Source organism: Apodemus sylvaticus, chromosome 21 (assembly GCF_947179515.1).
Source record: "Apodemus sylvaticus chromosome 21, mApoSyl1.1, whole genome shotgun sequence".
In the NCBI taxonomy this organism is placed as follows: domain Eukaryota; kingdom Metazoa; phylum Chordata; class Mammalia; order Rodentia; family Muridae; genus Apodemus; species Apodemus sylvaticus.
Genome location: NC_067492.1, coordinates 62370998 through 62389983, shown reverse-complemented (window position 1 = coordinate 62389983; position 18986 = coordinate 62370998). Strand labels below are relative to the sequence as shown.

Below are 18986 nucleotides of genomic sequence, written 5' to 3'. Positions count from 1 at the left end.
TTCCCAGATGATCTTGAACTTGGAGATCTCCTTGTCTTAATCTTCTGCAATTCACAGAAACTATGCTTCAAAATCTCCTCGTGAAGATCCAGGTCAGAAACTTGTATCTCTGAGCCTCTAGATTAGGGTGAGAGGTGAGCTAATTCTGGATTAATTTTGAGATTGTAAATAGGATTCTTAACAATCAGGGAAAAATTGTCTTTTCCATGAGAATATGAAATTTATAACTATATGGCCATGTAGGGCTATATCCTTCCCATGCAAGGAAGGACTCTAGAGACCAGGCTAGACATCACTGTCCAGGCTCAGGCTTGGTGGTCATTATCTCTCTCCAGAAAATACTCATCTCCTGGATAATAGGAGCTGTGATCTGCATAGAGTAATGGGGTGTTGTTAGATTTGAGACATTTAGAACACACTTCGTGGCAGTCAGATGGGGTATACTGTGGTTAATTCAGTTTTAGAATATGTTGGAAGTGGCTGAGGGACAGATGAGAGCTGTTTGGGAAATGGAAGATTTGGGCATTTGTTGACAAATTTGGACACACAACTGTTGGGGAGTGTCTGGTAAGATGAGTCTCTCACAGCCTGTCTTACAGAGCATGGAATACAGAGACTACACTATACCCCTTTTTTTTTTCATCTCTCGGTCAAAGTGTCAGATCTGAGTCATCTTGTTTCCCTGATGCCTGTCCACAGGAATCATCTCCAAGCAAGACCGTCCTGAGAATGTCCCTCCCATCCTGAATCTCCACATGCTGAAGGTGTCCCTGGAACTGCCTTCTAACAAGTTCATGCGGCCAAAGCCTAGGAAGAAAGTGGACATCTCATGTCTTCTGCTGCCAACTTGATGGGCTGGCTCTTCTCTCCATCCTGTCCCAGTTCTCTACAGTTAACACATTTGGAAATAAAGCATACCACTTTCCCATTGTTCTGACACTGACAAATCTCAATGGCTGAAACCTCTGGCTTTTGAAAGGGAGGTAATCAACATTTGTGTCCCAGGAGAGTCTCCCAGGATGGGCTCTTCAGGTTGTGTTCAGTAGAGGAAGAGCATACACAGGAAGGCAAAGCGTGTTCCCCATGACATACACAATTCCTTGTCTAAACATTCTAGTGTATCCTGGAGAGCTCTATGCATCCTCCATGATGTCACCAGTGATGTCACAGCACCCACTGCTCTCAGGGCTTTCAGTTAGTCCCTAGAGAGTTCACCCATATTTATGTCTGCAAAATGAAGGAGGAGTCTACTTGAAAGTGAGAATGGAGAGCTTAGAGATGTGAGAGAGAGGCCAATGGATGCAGGCTTTCCATCTCACTGTAAACCAGGAAGAAAGATGTGATCCTGGGAAAGTCACAGTGAGTCATGGATCAGTGATGTGAAAATTCCTGGAATAGGCCCACTTGAGACTGTCTTCCCAGGAGTACAAAACCTTAAAGGTGCCACTGTGAACCTAAAAATACTTTCCTGCTTATCATAATTCCTTAAAATTGAGGATTATTATACATTAGTTTGTCCAACCCCCAAAAAGTGATCTGGCTAGCCCCAAGTGATTCTGCTGTGAATTTTTATATTTTCTTCTTACTGACCATGGGGTCTTAGCCTGGGGAATAGAACTGAAGACCCAGAAATAAACCCATACACCTATGATCAATTGATCTTTGACAAAGGAGCTACAACCATCCAGTGGAAAAAGACAGCCTTTTCAACAAATGGTGCTGGTTCAACTGGAAGTCAGCATGTAGAAGAATGTGAATTGATCCATTCTTAGTTCCTTGTACCAAGCTCAAGTCCAAGTGGATCAAGGACCACCACACACAACCAGACACACTGAAACTAATAGAAAAGAAGCTGGGGAAAAGCCTTAAGCATGAGGGCACAGGGGAAATTTTCCTGAACAGAACACCAATAGTTTATGCTCTATGATCAAGATTAGACAAGTGGGACGTCATAAAATTACAGTTTCTGTAAGGCAAAGGACACTGCCAAAAGGACAAAATGGCAACCAACAAATTGGAAAAAGATCTTCACCAACCCTACATCCAACAGAGGGCTAATATCCAATATATACAAAGAACTCAAGAAGTTAGAATACAGAAAACCATATAACCCTATCAAAGATGGGGTACATAGCTAAACAAATAATTTTCACTAGAGGAATATCGAATGGCTGAGAAGCACAGACAAATCTCTAATGCATTCAAACAACTCTCAGAATCCGAGACTGCATATTTTTTCTAGCTCAGGATTGTTTTGGTCTTTCAGTGGCAAGAATAATTCAATCTTTTGGTGATGGTTTTCCATACATGACTATTTAATCCAGTCATAATCCTAGAATCCATGACAGGGCATCTGCTTATGAACACTAGATATGGGTGCGTGGGGACTGTGCCATTTTTCCAGGTTTCTTTAGGTACATACTTGGGGTCTCTGAAGCCAAGTTGTACCCTGTGAAGTTGTTAACAAGCCTAGAGAGGCCAATCTCTGATGTTTTCATAAGCCTGTGTAGGAAGGCCACTAAAATATCTGTATGTTTAGGTAACCAAATCTCTATAAGAAGATGGGAGGCTGAGAACCACAGAGCAGGCATTTTAAGCCTTTGCCAAAATCTTTGGTGATTCAATGGATTGAAGGCATTCTATCTTTCTGATTGGTCTTCAACCTGGTCTGTGCATTCTCTATGCCTTCTCACTTTTTAAGTTTACTTGTGTTCCTCTAGCTACAGAGGCTGGAGTAGTTACCAAAAACTCCTCCCTCCAACTATTGTTATCAAAATGCAGCAAAAGTAAATGGAGAATCTGATCACTCACCTGATGTCCAGTGATAGAATTGAGCTGCAAGATTGCCTGGCATTTATCACTGATGAAACCTTGGACTGTAGCTATTAATTGTTTCAAATCTCATGGTGTCGTTCTTGGGTCTGCAAGGCCTGGCTGATCTTATATTTTTCAATTCTTTTGTTCTATTTGGCTGTACCTCCAGGATGTCACTATGCCCAATCTCATATCCATAAATGCTTCCCCAATAAAGTGCATACCTTGGTACACTTTGGAAACCAATAGTAGTTTATAAAGTTGTCTTATTCTTGGTTCTCATCCCCACATTAACTTGCAATTTCTGACTGATTTTGCTCCTGAGAACATAGTGGGATAGACTGCATTCCTAATACCACTGAGTGACCTCATGCAACCAGGGTATCCTCCAGTTGGATACATAGCCTTTGTCTGCCTAGTGTCATGATAACATGTTTTATAATCAACACAATTTTGCAGTACACATGATCCAGGCTATTCCACCCCACGATGTGTGTTCTTTGAGGACCACCCTGTGCTGACGTGATGTTTTAAGCCAGTGCTCTTGTGGGTCTACATTCCTAGGGACATGTCCTACCACAGGGCATATTCTTTCTATGTGAAGCTGAAGTTAGGTCATGAGCATGTAATACCAAATCTGCAAAGATTAGAGAATGAGAACAATGAAGCCTTACAGAACCACAAGAAGCTCAAGAAGAAGATATACTACTACTCCTAAGTGCCTCTCAGGGAGTCCACCAGTTGTGGAATGGTTGTTTCTGCCTTTGCTATTGGACTGCAGATTCTGTAGTTCTTATTTTATCACTTCCGCATCTTCCCTATCAGATAAATTGTGGAATTTGGACTACAGTTTGCTAAATGTGAAAGAAACTGTTATCCCTCCCATCATTGTCTTCTCAGCCTCTTGAGCCTTAAGAATAAAAAAAGAAGCATGGCAGCTCTGGGCTCAGGCAGGGTTTACAAATCTGATTGTTATGAGACATATATACATAGAATATCCTCCCTTGGATTTATTGTATTATCTTGAGAATATTTATCCTCTATACAACTTTTGTTGTTTCCCCATTACCTCTCTCAATCAGCGACAGACAATTTTATCTATTATTTATGGTCTAGGGATAAGAGCTCTCATGGCTTATTTTGCCTTTTTCTAGTCTTCAAGGGTTCCTGTGACCTTGATGTGTTGTTACAACTAAACCATTCCTTTACCTGATTATTTTATCCAAGGAATTTTACAAACTCTTAATCTATATTTATGTTCTTTGTAAATGTATATGTCTATATAATAATCTACACACACACATATTCAAATGGATATATATATATATATATATATATATATATATATATATATATATATATATGTGTGTGTGTGTGTGTGTGTGTATGTGTGTGTGTGTGTGTGTGTGTGTGTGTGTGTGTGTCCATTTTATATAATGAAAATCCTGTTAGGACCTATTCAGAGGATGGTGGTTAGAGTGAATTAAAGTCTCTGTGGAGACACTCCTTTTCTTGAAGCCTATACTTCACATGTAAATGGACTGTTCATTTTCCTTTTTTTCTGAAGGCTCTTGGGATAGGACTGATCCTAAGACATTGTACATTCTATCCAAATACTCTACCAATGAGTTGCAGGTTTAGAATACCATTCATCATCTACAAAATTACAGGGTAGATTGAATGAAGGCATTGAGCATGGAATTTGATCATCCATAGATTGGCCATCATAGAGGATGACTGAAAGAATGCTCTCAAGATTGGTGATGTTTAGCTACCTGAAAAGGAAATTACACTCCACCATGTGTAATAAGGACATTTCAGTCTGGGAAAGTCTGACATACAAACATTCTATACCTATACATGTGCCAGTAGAAGATACTAGGTTAAGCTATACATCTAGGAGCATTATTCAAAGCAACCACACATTATGCTGAGGACCCAATCTTGAGTAAGTCATGACCCGACCCAGGCTCCTTCCAGATACTAGTATAGGCATGAAAACCTACTCAATATACTAGTTCCTTGATACTGTTTCTTAGACATAGTATTACAAAGTTTCTACTATGCACTTTCTTTATCAGGGTCAGCTCAAAAAGATGAGGTGATTTAAGGCATAGAGATACAAATCTGTCAAGATGCTCTGGATGTTGATCTTTGAAAAGCCACAGTTTGCCAGTAACTTTCTGGGGCCCATTAGATCACTACCTCCACATTTTACTCTCTGGCTTACATCCAGTCTCAGTAAGTCAGTGACACCCCATAAATCATAAATCATTTGTCAAGGAACACACTTATCTTGGAGAGAAATTCTAAGGAAGAGGTGTCTGATAGTGGAAAAACAAAAGCCTAGAATGGTGGGTGCAAGATGTTCCTCTCAGGAAAGCTTTACGACCTTCTTTCTCTTTCTTCTATTGTCTTACTTTCTGATCAGTTTTCACTGAAAATCTCTAGTCAGCTCCCTTTCTCTCTAGGTGTTGCCATGTGACAGTTCTTCAAGTAGTTCTCTCTTGCTATTCTGAAAACATTCTCTTGATAGTTTTTCTCTTGCATCTCATAAGCCCAGTCACTTATTTTTCACATAAATCCAGTTAATTACTCCTGCTTTCCCTTTGATTTTTGTATACATAGGAATCATGTACACCTAGCCCCTTGCTTCTTAAGGGACAACAATCACATATTTTCCTTTAAGTTTGCAAAATAAATTAGAGATCTGTTTTCTTCTGTCAAGCACAAAGGATAACCAAGCTGTGGGTACCCTTTCTAGAAATTACAACTTCTAGAACACCTAGGCCTACCCTTGCCCAAGATTGCCATGCTAATCATAAACTCAGTTATCTGACTGTCTTGCTAAGAAAAAAATACCTAAACATCTATATTTCTTTTCTTACTATGATTCTGAAAAGTTGCTACACAGTTCAGTTGCTTTTGTTACTTTAGTTTCATAAAGCCTCTTATACAATTCATATTGCATCCTTATATTTTCACATAGTTGACAAATTATCTATTTTCCAAGTCATATTTTAAAGAGCTTTGCATAGCCTAAATGGCTGTTCAGAATATACCTGCCTTTACCATTTGCTGAGAAATTAGCCACGCCTTGCCTCTGTACTCTAGTTAGCTATAAGTATCATGGAGTCATGAACATTAACAAGGACATTCCTCAAAGGAGGAATGTAAAATATGTACATTATTATATAAAGAAGATTTATACCAACATCATCTACCAACACTCCTGGAGGCCATGCCTGCTGGTTCTGTCCCAAAGGCAATAACCATTTCATTCTCTATCTAACAAGGCCTGCCAGTCAAACATCCATAGCCCTTCTGTAAGTAGTCAGTTGTCACATAGAAGATATACTTCCTCAATATACTCTGAGACCTTCTTTGGCCAAAGAGACACTTTAACTGTACCTATAATTTTCCAGGTTTGGACAGACATGCTCTCTCCCAGAAACCTTTGGGCTAGACTGTAGATCCATACACTGAGGTACACTGGAGCTTCCTCCCAACATTCTTTAGATAAAGATATTTTCTTGTTTCCAAGAAGTATTCATTATAATGCCCCAGTGTCAAGGAGGATAATATCAATTCTCTATTTTATATATGCCCTTATCTGGATGACCTCCTTCAAAACTGACTCCAAAGTACGTGATGCTGGGCCATGATTTTGAGCCCACAGAGATCATTGGGGAAAGCAAAGCCCTGCAAAAATGTGTGGTATCCTAAGACAATTAGCATGTATACCTTACTTACCTATACCTTCACATCTGAAGAGGTACCTCCATTAAAACGGGAATAGTACAGTACAATCAAAGCAAAACACGTGCTGGAAGACAAAGGCCAAGTGCAGAATCAGGAATAATGGCTCATAAGTTAAGAACATTTGTTGTTCTCTGGGAGGACATATATGGTGTTTAACAAGGACCACCTGATAAGAGAGGATCAGATAACCTATTTAGAGAGCTGTGTGAAGTGATTGCAGGCTGTCCATAATCAAACCGTAGGCCTAAAAACAATCAATCAAAGAAAAAACAAACAAACAAACAAACAAAAACAAAAAACCCATTCATTCATATAAAATAAATATAAAAATAAGCATGACCAACAACACAAACATCAAAAGAATCACATAAAAAACATGATCAAGGACAATATCTATAAAAAGCTCTTTCCTTACATGATGTGGAAGGTCATTATCTCTGTTGTGTAATTATCATTGATTTTATATTACAAGAAAACATTAGCAAATAGTTTTGCATTTCTGGATTTCTTTTATACTGCCTTGTGAATGTTTATTTTTCTTTAGTATCTGAAGAGAGAGGTGACATTACTTCTTATAAATGGGTCCACAGTGCCAGTAAAGAATATGGGTTATGGAGTAATATGTTTAGGGGGTAACAATAAACATGACAGTATGACTATAGTTTGGTACAAATTATATCATATAGTGTGTACCCATGGAGTAAGCCACATAATCCACACAATAGACTCAACCTGCCAAGTAGCCCTTGCTGGCTGAGAATTCAATATACAGCCCTGGCTACCCAGAATTTACAAAGAATGATATTTGCCTGCACATTCTGAAGTTACAGGGGTATGAAGGCACAAAAGAATAACCAAGATAGTCTTAAGGGTGAAGAATTCTCCCCCTCTTACTATGAGGGTGTTCCTCCATCCAACCCACTCTTACCTCCCTTCCCTCAATCGCCCTACTCTGGGGTATTTATCAAGCCTTCCTAGGACCAAGGATCTCTCCTCCCATTGATGCCTGACAAGGCAATCCTCTGCTACAAATGCAGTTGGAGCTGTGTGTACTCCTTGGTTGATGGCTTAGTCCCTGGAAGCTCTGGTGGGTATGGTTGGTTTATAATGTTGTTATTCCTATGAGGTTTCAAACCCCTTCAGGTCCTTCAGTTCTTTCTCTAACTCCTCCTTTCCCCGTAGGATCCCGTGCTCAATTCAATGGTTGGCTGAGAGAATCTGCCTCTGTATTTGAAAAACTCTGCCAGAGAATCTCAGGAGACAGCCTTCTCAGGTTCCTTTCAGCAAGCATTTCTTGGCATCTACAATAGTGCTGGGGTTTGGTGAATTTACATGGCTTGAATCCCAGGTGGGACAGTCTCTGGATGAACTTTCTTCCATTTCTGCTCTACACTTTACTCCATATTTACTCCTGTGAGTAACTTGTCCCCCTTCTCAAAAGAGACAAAGCACCCACACTTTGTTCTTCCTTCTAGAGCTTCATGTGGTCTGTGAACTGCATCTTGGGTATTCTGAGCTTTTGGGCTAATATCCACTCACCAGCGAGTGCATACCATGTGTGTTCTTTTGTGATTGGGTTACCTCCACAACAAAAGAACTTCTGGGGGGAATCACCAACCCTAATGTCAAGCTCTTCTATATAACAATAGTGTTAAAAACAGTATGGTATTGGTCCAGAGACAGGCAGCAAGATCGGTGAAACAGAATTGTAGACCCTGCAATGAACCCACAGCCCTATGCTTACTTGGTATTATACAAAGGAACTAAAACCATCCAGTGGATAAAAAAAAGCATTTTCAACAAATGGTGCTGGATCAACTGGAGGTCAGCATGTAGAAAAATGCAAATTGACCCATTGAAAAAAGCTCAAGTTCAAGTGGATCAAGGACCTCCACATAATATCAGAAATTGCAACTTTTTTGGGGGGCTTTTTGGAGAGAGTTTCTCTATATAGTCCTGTCTGTCCTGGAACTCACTCTGTAGAGCAGACTGGCCTCGAACTCAGAAATTCGCCTCCCAGAGTGCTGGAATTACAGGAATGCGGCACCACTACCCCGCTTGAAATTACAACTTTTAACACAACTGTGCATCCCCTTGCTCTGTTCAGGGCTTATCCTGAACTCAGTAATCTGACTGACTTTTTAAGAAAAAAAAATCTAAATTTCTTTATTTCTATTCCTACTATGATTCTGATAGGTTGGCACACAGTACAGATACTTTTGATATTTTAGCTTCGTGAAGCCTTTAAAACAATTCATATTGTGTCCTTTTATTTCACATAGTTGAGAAATTATCTATTTTCAAATTTTTAAAGAATTTTCCATCGCCTAAATGGCTGTCCAGAACATCACAGCCTTTAACATTTGCTGAGAAATTAGCCCATCCTTGTCTCTGGACTCTTGCTAGCACTGATCATCATAGAGTTATTTACATTAACAAGAAGGACATTCCTCAAAGGAGGAATGTAAATTATGTACATTATTATATAAAGAAGATTATACACACACCAACTATCAGCACTCCTGGATGCCTATAACTGCTGGTTCTATCCCAAAGGCAGAAACCATGTTATTCTGTCTCTAACAAGGCTTGCCAGACAAACCCCTATAGCCCTCCTTGTAAGTAGGCAGTTGTAAGCTAGAACATATACTTCCTCAGTATACTCTGAGACCTTCCTTGGCAAAAGGGCCTCTATAACTAGCCCTCCAATTTTCCAGGCTTGGACAGACATGCTTTCCTGCAGAAAACTGTAGTCTGGATTGTAGATACATACACTGTGGCTACACTGGAGCTTCCTTCCTACATTTTTTAAATAAATATTTTTTCTTGTATTCAAGAATGATTCATTATAATACTCCAGTCTCAAGGAGGGTGTTATAAATTCTGAACTTTAAAGATGTGCATAATCTATATTGCCATTCTAAACTACAGGTGAGCAATCTCCTCCAAAACTGATGCTAAGTAAGTGATGCTGGGCCATGATTTTGAACCCACAGAGATCATTGGGGTCAATATAACCCTGCATAAATATGTGGTATCCTAAGATAATTAGGATGCCTACCTCACTTACCTGTACCTTCACATCTGAAGAGGTATTTCCATTTAAGTGGGGATGATATAGTTCAATTAGAGTAGCACAAGTGCTGAAGACAAAGGCCTGGTGCAGAATTTGGAGTAATCACTCATAAGAGTATTTGCTGTCCTCTGGGAGGACATATGTGATATTTAACAAGGACCACCTGATAATAGAGGATCTGATAACCCCTTTTGGCAGCTGAGGGAACTGATTGCAAGATGGCCATAGCCAAATGGTAGGGATAAAAAAATAAGTAAAAAAGAACCATTTTTTCATATAAAATAAATTTAAAAATATACATGAACATCAACACAAACAGAAAAAGAATCTCATCAAGACCACCATCTATAAAAAGTTCTTTTCTTGCATGACTGAGAAATCATTATCTCTGTTGTGTTTTTATCACTGATGTTATGTTACAAAAATAATTTTGCTAAACAATGTGCATTTCTGGAATTTTTATACTATCTTGTGAATATTTTTATTTCCTTGGTATCTGAAGATTAAGGTGAATGTATTTCTAATATATGAGTCCACAGTACCAATAAGGAATGAGGGTTATAGAATATATGTTTTAGAGGTAACAATAAACATAGCAATATGGCTATAGTTTGATAGGGATTGCATCATAAATTGTGTATCCGTGGAGTAAGCCATGCCATCCACACAATAAACACAACCCTCTGAGTAGCCCTAGCTGGCAGAGAATTCAATGTATAGCCCTGTATGCCTATAATTTACAAGGAATCCTCTTTTTCTGTAGGTTCTGAAATTACTGGAGTATGACAGCACAGCTGAATAACTAAGATGGCCTTGAGGGTGAAGAATTAGAAATAAAATATCTATTCATAATAATAAGTTTTTAAAAGTGTGTGGGTTTATTTCCTTTTTTACTGGATGTTTTATCTATTTATATTTCAAATGTTAATCCCTTTCCTGTTTCCCTCCTCTCATAACCCCCCTATCCCATCATCCCTCCCCCTGATTCTATGGGGTTGTTCCTACACCCACCACACTCCCACCTCCCTACTTCAATTCCCCTACACTGGAGCATCTAACAAGCCTTCATAGGACTAAGGACCTCTCCTCTCATTGGTGCCTGACAAGGCAATCCTCTGCTACATATGCAGCCATGTGTACCCTTTCCTTGATGACTTAGTCCCTGGAAGCTATGGTTGGTTGATGTTGTTGTTCTTCCTATGAGGTTGCAAATCATTTCAGCTCCGTCTGTCCTTTTTTCTAACACCACCATTGGGACCTCATGTTCAGATGAATGGTCAGCTGAGTGTGTCTGCCTCTGTATTTGAAAGGCTCTGGCAGGGCCTCTTAGGAGACAGCCATATCAGGTTCCTTTCAGCAAGCATTTCTTGGCATCATCAATATTCCCGGGGTGATTGTATATGAGATGAATCCACATGTGGGACCACAACTGGGTGACCTTTCCTTCAGTCTTTTCTCTAACTTTATCTCTGTATTTCCTCCTGTGAGAATCTTGTCTCCTTCTCAAAAGAACCAAAGAATCCACACTTTGATCTCCCTTCTCCTTGAGCCTCATGTTGTTTGTCAATTGTATCATAGGCAGTCTAAACATTTGGGCTAATACCCACTTATACACGGAAACAAATAGAAGAGAAAGTGGGGAAGAACCTGAAACACATGGTAATAGGGGAAATTTTCCAGAACAGAACACCAATAGATTATGCTCAAAAATCAGAAATTGACAAATGGCACCTCATAAAATCACAAAGATTGTGTAAGGCAAAAGACACTGTCAATAGGACAAAATGGCAACCTACAGATTGGGACGAGTTCTTTACTAATCCCACATTTTATACAGGGCTAATATCCAATATATACAAAGAACTCAAGCAGTTAGACTCCTGAAAACCAAATAGCCCTTTTAAAAATGGGGTACAGAGCTAAACAAAGAATTCTCAACTGAGGAATACTGGATGGTTGAGAACCACCTAAAGAAATGTTCAACATCCTTAATCATCATGGAAATATAAATCAAAACAGCCATGAGATTCCATCTCATATCAGTCAGAATGGTCAAGATCAAAAAAATCAGAGGACAGCAGATGCTGGAGAGGATGTGGACAAAAAGGAACACTCCTCCATTTTTGGTGAGATTGAAAACTGGTAAAACCACTCTGGAAATCAGTTTTGTGGTTTCTCATAAAATTGTACATAGTACTACCTGATGACACATGTACACCACTCCTGGCCATATACCCAGATGATTCTCCAGGATGCAATAAGGACACATGCTCCACTATGTTCCAAGCAGCCTTATTTATAATAGCAAGAAAGTACAGATAAAGAAAACGTGGTACATTTACACAACATATTACTACTCAGACATTAAAAGCAATGAATTCATGAAATTCTTAGGCAAATGGAAGTAACTAGAAACTATCATCCTGGGTGAGGTAGCCCAATCAAACATGGTATGCAAGTACTGATAAGTGGGTATTAGCTCTGAATACCCAAGATACAATTCAGAGACCACAAGAAGCTCAAGAAGAAGGAAGACCAAAGTATGAATACTTTGATCCTTATTGAAAAGTGGAACAAAATACCCATGTCTTACAGCCAACCAAAAGAATGAACTTAGGTTCCCCAATGGAGCAGCTGGAGAAAGGACAAAAGGAGCTGAAGAGGTTTGAAGCCCTGCAGGAGGAACAATAATATGTGCCAACAAGTAACCCCAGAGCTCTCAGGGAATAAATCATCACCCAAAGAGTGCCTATGGAGGGACTCTTGGCTCCAGCTACCTATGTAGAAGAAGAAGCCCATTTAATACATCAGTGAGAGGAGGGGCTTCTGGTCCTGTGAAGGCTCAATTCCCCACAATAGGGGAATGCATATCAGTTAATTTGGGGAGAGGTTTTATCAGGGGGAGGATGGTGTAATAGGGGGTTTTCAGAGGGGTAACTTACTCAGAAAAGAGATACTATTTGACATGTAAATAAAGCAAATATTTTAAAAAAGAAACATTTGAGAGCAAATCCCATGGTGATTACCCAGCAGCCTTTTCTAGCACAGTGCTGGCTTGTGCTAGAATCTCAGCAGACATATTTTGAATAGATGAAAATTTCACGAAAGTACTACTGGACTCAGAAACATACCACTCAGGTGCTCTCTGTCTGCAAGGTGACTTTAACATAACGTAATCACAACAGGGCAATTCTTCTTAGTCACATATACTAGGTCAACTTAATTGCTCTTAAGGTGAGACTTGTATAAAAGTCTGGGTCTGCAGGAACAATGCAATCATACAACCCCATTCCAATCTTAGTTTGTGTTTTCATCAGCTCTATTGATCCACAGACTAATCAGTTTGTATTCGATGTTATATATACATGACTTTAGAATTTTGGTATTTTTCCTAATATTTCAATGAAATAGAAAGGCCCAGATTTTAAAAATATGTCACAAATTAATAGTTCAGAACTGCCTTTTGTATAGAGATGGTGGATGACTTCAAATAACTCTGACTGATTTTAGCATCGACAACAGACCTTTCCTCCATATTTGTTGCGCAACAGGTATGTGGTTTGCTGAAGAAGGCTTTACAAAAACACTAAGCCTTATTGTTCCTTGTATGAGTTACTCACATCCCTCACTCTAGAACAATTGGATCTTAAATAATGGAAGACACTGCTGGGAGCTTTGAGATGACTAGGATTAAGTTCTAGCTTCCATGTGACTGCATCTGCAGGAGGGGTTTGAAAGGTAGGAAGGCTAAAATAAAGGAAAAGGGGAAAAAGTCATGCCGAGGAAGAACACGACCTATAGACCAATCAATGGATACCACTGAATAACATAAACAACACAGAGATTGCCAAAAGGATGCAGTGTCTATTTTGGTTCATTATCTGTGATGGTTGATTGGCTCTATTAGAGAAATGCCAGGATCCTTGTGGTATCATTTTTGTTAATTGGATATTTTATGTATTTACATTTCAAATGTTATGCCTCTTTCTAATTTCTCCACAGAAACTCTGTATCCCACCCTTGCTCCTCTTTCAATGAGGGTGCATGCCCCCACACACACTCCTGCCACCTTGCCCTGGCATTCTCCTACACTGGGGCATTGAGCTTTCATGGGACCAAGGGCCTCTTCTCCCATTGATGTCCAAGGACTTTCTCTGCTACATATAATGCCAGAGCCACCCTTAATGTGGTAAAGGTCTTGTGGCAGACATTTCCATTAGTGATTTTACTCAATGAAACACTTTCATTTCATAATGAAATGGTGTCTTTTTACATAAATTTACAGAGCACAACTGAACCCCATTGGACCTTTCTTAAAATATTCCTTTCCTTTTAGGTTAATTGATATTCTTATGAAATTTCTATGACATTTTAAAGCTACTCCAAAGTCCAGTGCTTCTATGCTGTCATATGAAGCACAGTCCATGTGCTTCACACTTGTTTCTCTTTTCAAATGAGTGCATTTCAATGCATCAGAAATCTATGATATCCCAAATACTAACAGACGCATTTTAACATTTAGGTGATATCTTTGATTCTGTTGCTCTAAGAAAAAAATGCCAAAAAAAAAAAAAAACCCCACATAATGGTTAAGAGAAACATTTGAGAAAACTGTTTAATTCTTATGTACCTTGGTCACAGAATACTGAATGTAGCCAAGGCATGAAATTGGATGCAAGCACTCCATGAAATAATGTGGAATAATGTGACATACTGGCTTCATGTCTATCTTGTCTGCAGTCCTCTTGCATATAACTCCAAGAAAACCTCACCTAGTGTGGGTACCATCCACTGTCACTATCATCAAGTTATATTAATCATTTATTAAGTACATGGCTTACACAAAAAACCAAAGGTCAACATGATGGTAGCCATTCTTCAATTGAGATTCCTTATCCTCAATTTCTTCAGAATTATGTATTTATTTATGAACCCATTTTCCACCAAACTTTGTTCATTTGTATCACAATGAATAGTACTGTCTTATATGTAAGTTCTAATTTGTTTATCCCTTAAAATTTTTCTATGATTAAGTACTACATTTGTTAAGACAAAGAAAAAATATGTTAAGTATCATCTAACATTTTCCTAATATGAAAGTTTCAATGAAGCAATTTGTCTTTGCACTTTTGTACAAAATTTGAATCTGATCTTACTAAAATAAAATAACACTTTGGGACAAAGATAAACCCAAGCAACCCTGCACTAGAAGCCAAGATGGAGAAGACCTCCACAACCATCATGATCTTCCCCCTGGTGCTATGGTAGACAGGGAGGAAGGTGATCCAGACACTTCAGAACACCAGCATGCTGAAAGTTAGAAACTTGGCTTCATTGAATCTGTCAGGAAGGTTCCTTGCCAGAAAAGCCACAACAAAGCTCCCTAGAGTCAAGGAACCCAAGTATCCCGGGGCAACATGGAATGCAATGATTGAGCCTTTGTTGCAAATAATGACAATCTTCCCATGTTCAGATTGTATATCTCTGTCAATAAAGGGAGGGGATGTTACCAACCAGATGCCACAGAGAACAACTTGGATTAGGGTACAAATGGGAATGACCAAGGTAGGTGCCCCTGATGTCAGGATTCCTCTCATTCTTCTTTCTGGAGTAGTGAGCTTGAATGCCATGACCACAATTATTGTTTTGGCCAACACTGTAGAAACAGCCACTGTGAAAAATATTGCAAATGTGGTCTGCTGCAGGATGCAGGTGGCCTGGTTGGGATGTCCAATGAAAAGGAAAGTGCAGAGAAAACAGAAAACTAGGGAGATAAGCAGGATGTAGCTGAGAATGAGATTATTAGCCTTCACAACAGGAGTATCCTTGTACTTCACAAAAGTGGCGAGTACTAGAATTGTGATGACTGAGCAGGAGAGAGAGACATGAAGCCTAGAGCTATACCCAGTGGATCTTCATACCCAGAAATGACAAAGCTCTTTGGAGGCAGTGGGTTTGCTCCAAGTTGGCATACTTACCATCTGAACACCTCACACACTGTTCCATATCTGCTGGCAAAAACAATAAACCCTTATAAGATATCATAATTATGTAGTTAATAATTATGTATTTGTATTATTCACAGAATATATCAATAAATATTTTGGTATTGAGTATCTAATCCATCCCTTGTTGTTGTAGGGACCAGTGACTTAAGATTGATCTCTATTTACCTATGTTTTGAGGTGAAACACAGCACCATGATAAGGAATGGAATGGAAAAATAAATGTATTATACAAGAAAAGAAAGAAAATATCATAAATAATAATATGCATGATCTCAGATTTTTTTAACTCGTCAAACCATAAAATCACTATTCATAGACAAGGGTAGTGTGCATGTGTAGTTACTGATGTCAGTTGATGAAATGCATTATGTACTTTGTTTGCTTTTTGGGTGATGCAATTGACAGTATCTCCTATAGAATTCACAACATACAATTCCTCATGCAATAAATGTTTGCCTAAAGGAATATTTTTATTCTTGAAGCTCTCTGTCTCATAGGCATTTGCATCTTCCTCTCATTTTGGTACAATTTCTTTATTCCCCACTATTCATTCCAAGGTGTATGGCATGAAGGTAATGAATATTCATAATCATCTCTCTTGACTTAGGTAGGTGGTGACTGATGATAAGCACTATGCCATCTCTTCTTTCTTGAAATCTTCACTCTTGAAATCTTCACTCTTGTTCTTACTGTTTGACAGGAAATTCTCAATCCCTTAAGCCATCTACCTTTTATTGTTTTGAATTGTTTTGGTTTTTTGAGACAGGGTTTCTCTGTACAGTCCTGGCTTTCCTGGAACTCACTCTGTAGACCAGGCTGGCCTTGTAATCCAGAAAATCCACCTGCCTCTGCTCTCAATGTCCTGGGATTAAAGGCATGTGCCACCACTTCCTGACATTCATCTAACATCTTAAAATATATTTCATAAAACAACAACTGTTACCCTGAGCATCTAGTCTTTGTCAGGAACTAAGATTGGTAATGGAGGGAAAGATTATGGACTGATCATCTAGTCAAGTTTCTTTGGACAAGAAAAAAATCAAAGAAAAATATTTATGTTCCTAGATTATGCCTAAAATTCGTCCTTAACAATTGGTACAAATGTTTGTCCTCCTAAATGTTTTCTGCATAATATAAAATCAGAAACCAGCATACTGTGGGAGAAATATAATGTTTGTAAGGAGTCTGCAGGTTATTTGCTGGGTTCAAAAGAAGCTGATATTATTTAAATGATTAAGTTCTGAAATGAGGAGATTTTAGGATTTCAGTTTCCATTTAGGCCACATAACATTTCTCATTTGGAAGGAGAAGGTATTCAAATTCAGCAATTTTTTTCTCCATGCTTGCACAGGAGCAAGGGGTTCCCTTCCCACTGATGTCAGATAAGGCAATACCCTACAGAAGAGGGTAGACTGGGAAGTAGGAAAACATGTAAAATTTAAGTAAATAAAATTACCAATAGCATATGCATAAATAAAAAAGTAAACCTTGAATCGGGAAAAAGATTTCTCTTAAAGAATACATGCTATATTTAATTAGGACAAAACACACACACACACACACACACACACACACACACACACACATATATATATATATATATATATATATATATATATATATATATATATATATATGTTGTTACAGAATTATAAAATTCAATGGTACATATATAGTTTCAAATTTTTCATTATATATATTAATTTAATAAATATATTCCTGTAGTGTGTGGAGAATATTCATATGGGTGTAACTGAACATAGAATACAGAGGCTTTTTATCTCTATGATGAGATTTACATGGAGTTGAGAGGTACCAGATATTGGTTCTTGTAACTGAACATGGTCTTTTGCAAGAGTAGCAACTGGAATTAACCATAGAGATATTATTTCAGTGCCTCGTATTTTAAAATGTAGATATCTTGAAAACAACTAAAATTTGTGGTATACATACCGAAGTTCCTCCTGTGGCCCAAGGCACATCTTCAGATATGTGAAGTTGTTGCATCTGTGGGAAGCAAGGAAATAGCTTCCTATTTTCACTTTTAATCCAAATCCTTTTGGAAAAGTCCAAGTGATGAAAATGTCATAATCTGTACACCGATTTTCCCTATGATTCATGTTCACCTGTTCTCCAACAGAGTTCATAAATACCCTGGTCTTCAGCAAGGACCTAAATGAGATCCATCATTTGATACTTACACATGTGTATCACTAAAGGGAAAGCAAAATTGAGAATTTACTCTAATTTCCTAATGATTTTCACAAAAGACAGCAGCATTGAAATAATCCCGTGTAATAAAAAACAATATACCTCATTGATAAGTCAAAATTTATATACCTCATATTAATGTTCAATGGTAAAATGTGCAAAATGATTAGCATATAACAAGTAACATGGTGTATGTGAATGTGTGTGAGTGTGTGTACTATGTTTTCAAAAATACATTTTTAAAAATATAACCATGTATGCACAAATGAAGGGGAATTCTGAATGTGTGTGAAAATAAAGAATGGCTGCTGGTCTCTCATGTAAAGATAGTGAACATATATGATGTAAACAGAAACTTAATAAAATGTACAGCATTAATCATTTGTGGTTTTGTAAATCATTGTTAATTTAAATGAGTAACTATTAGTTACAGCATATGAACTGATTCTTGAGAAATTACTCTTTAGAAAAATATTTTAGTCTAGTCAACACTTAAGGCTTTTATTATAAAATCCTTGGCTCCTATTTTAACTTTTGAACTCATTTGATGAAATGTTGAGACATGTTTTCACAAAACTCACTGATACCATAAAAATTATTGCTTCCTTTTAAATGTTTTCCTTGTGCATGATATTCATCCTTGTGAAAAATAAATTAGCAAGTTTTGCAGTGTATAAATCTTCCCACTGATAGAATAATCTCTAACAAATATGCATGTTTTTCTCTGGGTCCATTTGAAAGATTATATTGGTATATTAAAGCATAATGAAATGTAAGAAACTTAAGCTGCTGACAGTCATTAAATATTCCTTTGTATTCTGATGGTATCTGAGACTCTACTTGTTTAAGAATGAGTTCATGGTAGGTGTGGGCCACAGCATAAACAGCATTATATAGATTGTAACCTTCTTCACTCAGGGCCATGTCATATTTCTGCATTGCTGTCCATTCCAATGTGTTGTTGCATTTAAAATGTTCCATTTTACTTCTGTTCGTAGAGATTGAACAATTAAAATAATTCCACCCCAGAATAGAATCAGAAATGTTTACTGGGTATTTGTCAGTATCCATAGTTTGCATAAAATTCCTAAATTGAGGCATATCACCTCTGTGGT

The 18986-nt window shown here is 38.1% G+C and overlaps 1 pseudogene; it reads right to left on the bottom strand.

The window, feature by feature from the left end:
* The window catches only part of LOC127671616 (vomeronasal type-2 receptor 116-like), a 19922-nt pseudogene extending 2142 nt beyond the window's left edge, over positions 1-17780 (bottom strand).
* Between the last annotated feature and the right edge of the window lie 1206 nt (positions 17781-18986).